Source organism: Syngnathus leptorhynchus, unplaced genomic scaffold (genome assembly GCF_054491065.1).
Source record: "Syngnathus leptorhynchus isolate UIUO unplaced genomic scaffold, UIUO_Slep HiC_scaffold_86, whole genome shotgun sequence".
NCBI lineage: Eukaryota > Metazoa > Chordata > Actinopteri > Syngnathiformes > Syngnathidae > Syngnathus > Syngnathus leptorhynchus.
The window spans coordinates 170,001-178,159 of record NW_028232053.1 but is presented as its reverse complement, the minus strand read 5'-3'; positions in this window follow the sequence as shown (position 1 = coordinate 178,159).

Sequence of the window (8,159 nt, the reverse complement as noted above, 5' to 3'; positions counted from 1 at the left end):
ACCAGGCTGGATAAAAAAAAGAACCGGGCTGGATCAAAAAAGAACCGGGCGACCCGTTAAAATTGCTTAGCCGAGGTCCTGGAAGCCTAACACGGCGTGATCTTGTGCAAAAAGCCGCTCCCGAGCTCCAGCTGGAAGTGTAAAAAGAACCGGGCTGGATAAAAAAAAGAACCGGGCTGGATCAAAAAAGAACCGGGCGACCCGTTAAAATTGCTTAGCCGAGGTCCTGGAAGCCTAACACGGCGTGATCTTGTGCAAAAAGCCGCTCCCGAGCTCCAGCTGGAAGTGTAAAAAGAACCAGGCTGGATAAAAAAAAGAACCGGGCTGGATCAAAAAAGAACCGGGCGACCCGTTAAAATTGCTTAGCCGAGGTCCTGGAAGCCTAACACGGCGTGATCTTGTGCAAAAAGCCGCTCCCGAGCTCCAGCTGGAAGTGTAAAAAGAACCGGGCTGGATAAAAAAAGAACCGGGCTGGATAAAAAAAAGAACCGGGCGACCCGTTAAAATTGCTTAGCCGAGGTCCTGGAAGCCTAACACGGCGTGATCTTGTGCAAAAAGCCGCTCCCGAGCTCCAGCTGGAAGTGTAAAAAGAACCGGGCTGGATAAAAAAAGAACCGGGCTGGATCAAAAAAGAACCGGGGGACCCGTTAAAATTGCTTAGCCGAGGTCCTGGAAGCCTAACCCGGCGTGATCTTGTGCAAAAAGCCGCTCCCGAGCTCCAGCTGGAAGTGTAAAAAGAACCGGGCTGGATAAAAAAAGAACCGGGCTGGATCAAAAAAGAACCGGGGGACCCGTTAAAATTGCTTAGCCGAGGTCCTGGAAGCCTAACCCGGCGTGATCTTGTGCAAAAAGCCGCTCCCGAGCTCCAGCTGGAAGTGTAAAAAGAACCGGGCTGGATAAAAAAAAGAACCGGGCTGGATCAAAAAAGAACCGGGCGACCCGTTAAAATTGCTTAGCCGAGGTCCTGGAAGCCTAACACGGCGTGATCTTGTGCAAAAAGCCGCTCCCGAGCTCCAGCTGGAAGTGTAAAAAGAACCAGGCTGGATAAAAAAAAGAACCGGGCTGGATCAAAAAAGAACCGGGCGACCCGTTAAAATTGCTTAGCCGAGGTCCTGGAAGCCTAACACGGCGTGATCTTGTGCAAAAAGCCGCTCCCGAGCTCCAGCTGGAAGTGTAAAAAGAACCAGGCTGGATAAAAAAAGAACCGGGCTGGATCAAAAAAGAACCGGGCGACCCGTTAAAATTGCTTAGCCGAGGTCCTGGAAGCCTAACCCGGCGTGATCTTGCCCGAAATTCGACCTCTATACTTCCATTTTAGGTACCAGGCGCTCATAGTGTGTTGGTCCCACTAGTCAGTGTACTGGTCCCACTCGCTAGTGTACTGGTCCCCCTAGTCAGTGTACTCATCCAGTTACCCCCCGTTTTCCAAAACACCATCGGCACGTATAAGGGGGGGACTCCTGAGAGAGATGAGGTATATGGCAGCGCAACACCAATCCGCTCCGCGCTGGTTCCCATGTCGGCTACGGATGAATAAAACCAGCCTGTCCCCCCTGGAGCTCACGAGACACGGAATTTTTTCTAAGTGCCAACGGCTCTTCCGAGCAAACGTGTCCGCTCCGGCTGGTTCCCCCGTCGGCCTCGAATGACGAAAAATGCCGGTCTCCGCCCGGAGCTCATGACAAACGAAAAATTTTCTAAGTGCCAACGGCACTAGCGAGCGAATGTGTCCGCTCGGCGCTGGTTCCCGGGTCGAACCCGGAAGACAAAAAACGCCGGTCTCCGCCCGGAGCTCATGACAAACGAAAAATTTTCTAAGTGCCAACGGCACTAGCGAGCGAATGTGTCCGCTCGGCGCTGGTTCCCGGGTCGAACCCGGAAGACGAAAAACGCCGGTCTCCGCCCGGAGCTCATGACAAACGAAAAATTTTCTAAGTGCCAACGGCACTAGCGAGCGAATGTGTCCGCTCGGCGCTGGTTCCCGGGTCGAACCCGGAAGACGAAAAACGCCGCTCTCCGCCCGGAGCTCATGACAAACGAAAAATTTTCTAAGTGCCAACGGCACTAGCGAGCGAATGTGTCCGCTCGGCGCTGGTTCCCGGGTCGAACCCGGAAGACGAAAAACGCCGCTCTCCGCCCGGAGCTCATGACAAATGAAAAATTTTCTAAGTGCCAACGGCACTAGCGAGCGAATGTGTCCGCTCGGCGCTGGTTCCCGGGTCGAACCCGGAAGACGAAAAACGCCGCTCTCCGCCCGGAGCTCATGACAAACGAAAAATTTTCTAAGTGCCAACGGCACTAGCGAGCGAATGTGTCCGCTCGGCGCTGGTTCCCGGGTCGAACCCGGAAGACGAAAAACGCCGCTCTCCGCCCGGAGCTCATGACAAACGAAAAATTTTCTAAGTGCCAACGGCACTAGCGAGCGAATGTGTCCGCTCGGCGCTGGTTCCCGGGTCGAACCCGGAAGACGAAAAACGCCGCTCTCCGCCCGGAGCTCATGACAAACGAAAAATTTTCTAAGTGCCAACGGCACTAGCGAGCGAATGTGTCCGCTCGGCGCTGGTTCCCGGGTCGAACCCGGAAGACGAAAAACGCCGGTCTCCGCCCGGAGCTCATGACAAACGAAAAATTTTCTAAGTGCCAACGGCACTAGCGAGCGAATGTGTCCGCTCGGCGCTGGTTCCCGGGTCGAACCCGGAAGACGAAAAACGCCGGTCTCCGCCCGGAGCTCATGACAAACGAAAAATTTTCTAAGTGCCAACGGCACTAGCGAGCGAATGTGTCCGCTCGGCGCTGGTTCCCGGGTCGAACCCGGAAGACGAAAAACGCCGGTCTCCGCCCGGAGCTCATGACAAACGAAAAATTTTCTAAGTGCCAACGGCACTAGCGAGCGAATGTGTCCGCTCGGCGCTGGTTCCCGGGTCGAACCCGGAAGACGAAAAACGCCGGTCTCCGCCCGGAGCTCATGACAAACGAAAAATTTTCTAAGTGCCAACGGCACTAGCGAGCGAATGTGTCCGCTCGGCGCTGGTTCCCGGGTCGGACCCGGAAGACGAAAAACGCCGGTCCTCGCCTGGAGGTCCCAGCAAAATCGGCGAAAAAACGACTAAGTGTCAACTTTCGAAAAAACGGCTAAGTGTCGACTTTCGAAAAAACGGCTAAGTGTCAACTTTCGAAAAAACGGCTAAGTGTCAACTTTCGAAAAAACGACTAAGTGCCCACGGCTCTGCGGGGCTTGTGAGTCCGCCCCGCGCCGGTTCGGCGGTCGGCCTCAAAAAGCAAAAAATCAGCCTCTCTCCCTGGAGCTCACCAAAAATTTGTCGAAATTTTTCTAAGTTCTCCTCGAGGTACCAGGGGGTGAGGTACCCGGGCTAAGGTGCAGTACCTTTTTTGGTCTTCAGGTGCGCCAGAGTACAATGAAATGGTCCCAGTAGTCAGTGTACTCATCGACTTTCCCCCCGTTTTCCAAAGCACCTCGTTTACGAGTATGGAGGAGATGGTGCTGGTCTCCCCACGGCGTCGGACACGCCGTCCTCGACAGCACAAGGTCGGATAGAAGACCTGGAAAGCGCCGTGGCACGCGCTGGAGGTGGGCACTTTGGCGAAAAAACGACTAAGTGTCAACTTTCGAAAAAACGACTAAGTGTCAACTTTCGAAAAAACGGCTAAGTGTCAACTTTCGAAAAAACGACTAAGTGTCACCTCTCTGAAAAAATGGCAAAGTGTCGCCTCTCTGAAAATTTTCTAAGTGCCCACGGCTCTGCGGGCTCGTGCATCCGAGCCGCGCCGGTTCTGCAACCGGCCTAGAATGACGAAAAATAACGGTCTCCTCCTGGAGCTCACAGCCAATTGTGGCGAAAAAGTGGCAAAGTGCCCACGGCTCTGCGGGCTCGTGCATCCGACCCGCGCCGGTTCTGCAGCCGGCCTAGAATGACGAAAAATAACGGTCTCCTCCTGGAGCTCACAGCCAACTTGGCAAAAAGTTTCTAAGTGCCCACGGCCCTGCCGAGCTTTGGCGTCCGCCCAGCGCCGGTTCCGCAGTCGGCCTCCAATGACGAAAAATAACGGTCTCCTCCTGGAGCTCACAGCCAACTTGGCAAAAGGTTTCTAAGTGCCCACGGCCCTGCCGAGCTTTGGCGTCCGCCCAGCGCCGGTTCCGCAGTCGGCCTCGAATGACGAAAAATAACGGTCTCCTCCTGGAGCTCACAGCCAACTTGGCAAAAAGTTTCTAAGTGCCCACGGCCCTGCCGAGCTTTGGCGTCCGCCCAGCGCCGGTTCCGCAGTCGGCCTCGAATGACGAAAAATAACGGTCTCCTCCTGGAGCTCACAGCCAACTTGGCAAAAAGTTTCTAAGTGCCCACGGCCCTGCCGAGCTTTGGCGTCCGCTCAGCGCCGGTTCCGCAGTCGGCCTCGAATGACGAAAAATAACGGTCTCCTCCTGGAGCTCACAGCCAACTTGGCAAAAAGTTTCTAAGTGCCCACGGCCCTGCCGAGCTTTGGCGTCCGCCCAGCGCCGGTTCCGCAGTCGGCCTCGAATGACGAAAAATAACGGTCTCCTCCTGGAGCTCACAGCCAACTTGGCAAAAAGTTTCTAAGTGCCCACGGCCATGCCGAGCTTTGGCGTCCGCTCAGCGCCGGTTCCGCAGTCGGCCTCGAATGACGAAAAATAACGGTCTCCTCCTGGAGCTCACAGCCAACTTGGCAAAAAGTTTCTAAGTGCCCACGGCCCTGCCGAGCTTTGGCGTCCGCTCAGCGCCGGTTCCGCAGTCGGCCTCGAATGACGAAAAATGACGGTCTCCTCCTGGAGCTCACAGCCAACTTGGCAAAAAGTTTCTAAGTGCCCACGGCCCTGCCGAGCTTTGGCGTCCGCCCAGCGCCGGTTCCGCAGTCGGCCTCGAATGACGAAAAATGACGGTCTCCTCCTGGAGCTCACAGCCAACTTGGCAAAAAGTTTCTAAGTGCCCACGGCCCTGCCGAGCTTTGGCGTCCGCCCAGCGCCGGTTCCGCAGTCGGCCTCGAATGACGAAAAATGACGGTCTCCTCCTGGAGCTCACAGCCAACTTGGCAAAAAGTTTCTAAGTGTCACATCTCTGAAAAAACGGCTAAGTGTCGACTTTCGAAAAAACGGCTAAGTGTCAACTTTCGAAAAAACGGCTAAGTGTCGCCTCTCTGAAAAAACGGCAAAGTGTCAACTTTCGAAAAAACGACAGAGTGTCGCCTCTCTGAAAAAACGACTAAGTGTCGACTCTGAGAAAATGGCAAAGTGCCCACGGCTCTGCGGGCTCGTGCATCCGACCCGCGCCGGTTCCCCAGCCGGCCTGAAATAAGGCAAAACCAGCCTCTCCGCCTGGAGCTCAGAGCCAACTTGGCGAATATTTTCTAAGTGCCCACGGCTCTGCGTGGCTACGGCGTCTGCCCAGCGCCGGTTCCTGGGTCGAACCCCGAGGACGAGGAATGCCGGTCTCCGCCTGGAGGTCCCAGCTTAATCGGCGAAAATTTTCTAAGTGCCCACGGCTCTGCCGGGCTCGTGCATCCGACCCGCGCCGGTTCCCCAGCCGGCCTGAAATAAGGCAAAACCAGGCTCTCCCCCTGGAGCTCAGAGCCAATTGTGGCGAAAAAACGACTAAGTGTCAACTTTCGAAAAAACGACTAAGTGTCAACTTTCCAAAAAAACGGCTAAGTGTCGACTTTCGAAAAAACGGCTAAGTGTCAACTTTCGAAAAAACGACTAAGTGTCGCCTCTGAAAAAACGACTAAGTGTCGCCTCTCTGAAAAAACGACTAAGTGCCCACGGCTCTGCGGTGCTTGTGAGTCCGCCCCGCGCCGGTTCGGCGGTCGGCCTCAAAAAGCGAAAAATCAGCCTCTCTCCCTGGAGCTCACCAAAAATTTGTCGAAATTTTTCTAAGTTCTCCTCGAGGTACCAGGGGGTGAGGTACCCGGGCTAAGGTGCAGTACCTTTTTTGGTCTTCAGGTGCGCCAGAGTACAATGAAATGGTCCCAGTAGTCAGTGTACTCATCGACTTTCCCCCCGTTTTCCAAAGCACCCCGTTTACGAGTATGGAGGAGATGGTGCTGGTCTCCCCACGGCGTCGGACACGCCGTCCTCGACAGCACAAGGTCGGATAGAAGACCTGAAAAGCGCCGTGGCACGCGCTGGAGGTGTCACTGTGGCGAAAAAGTGACTAAGTGTCAACTTTCGAAAAAACGGCTAAGTGTCAACTTTCGAAAAAACGGCTAAGTGTCAACTTTCGAAAAAACGGCTAAGTGTCAACTTTCGAAAAAACGACTAAGTGTCGCCTCTCTGAAAAAACGGCAAAGTGTCAACTTTCGAAAAAACGACTAAGTGTCAACTTTCGAAAAAACGACTAAGTGTCACCTCTCTGAAAAAATGGCAAAGTGTCAACTGCGAATGTGGTGGTGCATGGAAGGAAGTGGAGGACGGCCGCCTCCTTAAACACAGGCCGAAGAGGAGCGTCAGGGCCGGCTCCTTAAACACGGACCGAGTGTCGCCCTTAACACAGACCAAGCGGAGGACGGCCGCCTCCCTAAATACAGGCCGAACCGGAGCGCGAGGGCCGCTCCTTAAACACGGACCGAGTGTCGCCCTTAACACAGACCAAGGGGAGGACGGCCGCCTCCTTAAACACAGGCCGGAGAGGAGCGTCAGGGCCAGGCTCCTCAAACATGGACCGAGTGTCGCCCTTAACACAGACCAAGGGGAGGACGGCCGCCTCCTTAAACACAGGCCGGAGAGGAGCGTCAGGGCCAGGCTCCTCAAACATGGACCGAGTGTCGCCCTTAACACAGACCAAGGGGAGGACGGCCGCCTCCTTAAACACAGGCCGGAGAGGAGCGTCAGGGCCAGGCTCCTCAAACATGGACCGAGTGTCGCCCTTAACACAGACCAAGGGGAGGACGGCCGCCTCCTTAAACACAGGCCGGAGAGGAGCGTCAGGGCCAGGCTCCTCAAACATGGACCGAGTGTCGCCCTTAACACGGACCAAGGGGAGGACGGCCGCCTCCTTAAACACAGGCCGGAGAGGAGCGTCAGGGCCAGGCTCCTCAAACATGGACCGAGTGTCGCCCTTAACACGGACCAAGGGGAGGACGGCCGCCTCCTTAAACACAGGCCGGAGAGGAGCGTCAGGGCCAGGCTCCTCAAACATGGACAGAGTGTCGCCCTTAACACAGACCAAGCGGAGGACGGCCGCCTCCCTAAATACAGGCCGAACCGGAGCGCGAGTGTCGCTCCTTAAACACGGACCGAGTGGAGGACGGCCGCCTCCTTAAACACAGGCCGAACAAAATGACACAAAGTGTCAACTGCGAATGTTGTCCATCCAAGGAAGGAGCGTGATGCCCGGCCGGCTCCTTAAACACAGGCCGAGAGTCGCCCCGGACGGTCCGCCTCGCGGCGCCCGTCTGCTCGGATAAAATGACACAAAGTGTCAACTACGAATGTTGTCCATCCAAGGAGGGAGCGTGATGCCCGGCCGGCTCCGAAAACACAGGCCGAGAGTCGCCCCGGACGGTCCGCCTCGCGGCGCCCGTCTGCTCGGATAAAATGACACAAAGTGTCAACTGCGAATGTTGTCCATCCAAGGAAGGAGCGTGATGCCCGGCCGGCTCCTTAAACACAGGCCGAGAGTCGCCCCGGACGGTCCGCCTCGCGGCGCCCGCCCGCTCGGATAAAATGACACAAAGTGTCAACTACGAATGTTGTCCATCCAAGGAAGGAGCGTGATGCCCGGCCGGCTCCTTAAACACAGGCCGAGAGTCGCCCCGGACGGTCGCCTCGCGGCGCCCGTCTGCTCGGATAAAATGACACAAAGTGTCAACTACGAATGTTGTCCATCCAAGGAGGGAGCGTGATGCCCGGCCGGCTCCGAAAACACAGGCCGAGAGTCGCCCCGGACGGTCCGCCTCGCGGCGCCCGTCTGCTCGGATAAAATGACACAAAGTGTCAACTGCGAATGTTGTCCATCCAAGGAAGGAGCGTGATGCCCGGCCGGCTCCTTAAACACAGGCCGAGAGTCGCCCCGGACGGTCCGCCTCGCGGCGCCCGCCCGCTCGGATAAAATGACACAAAGTGTCAACTACGAATGTTGTCCATCCAAGGAGGGAGCGTGAGGCCCGGCCGGCTCCGAAAACACAGGCCG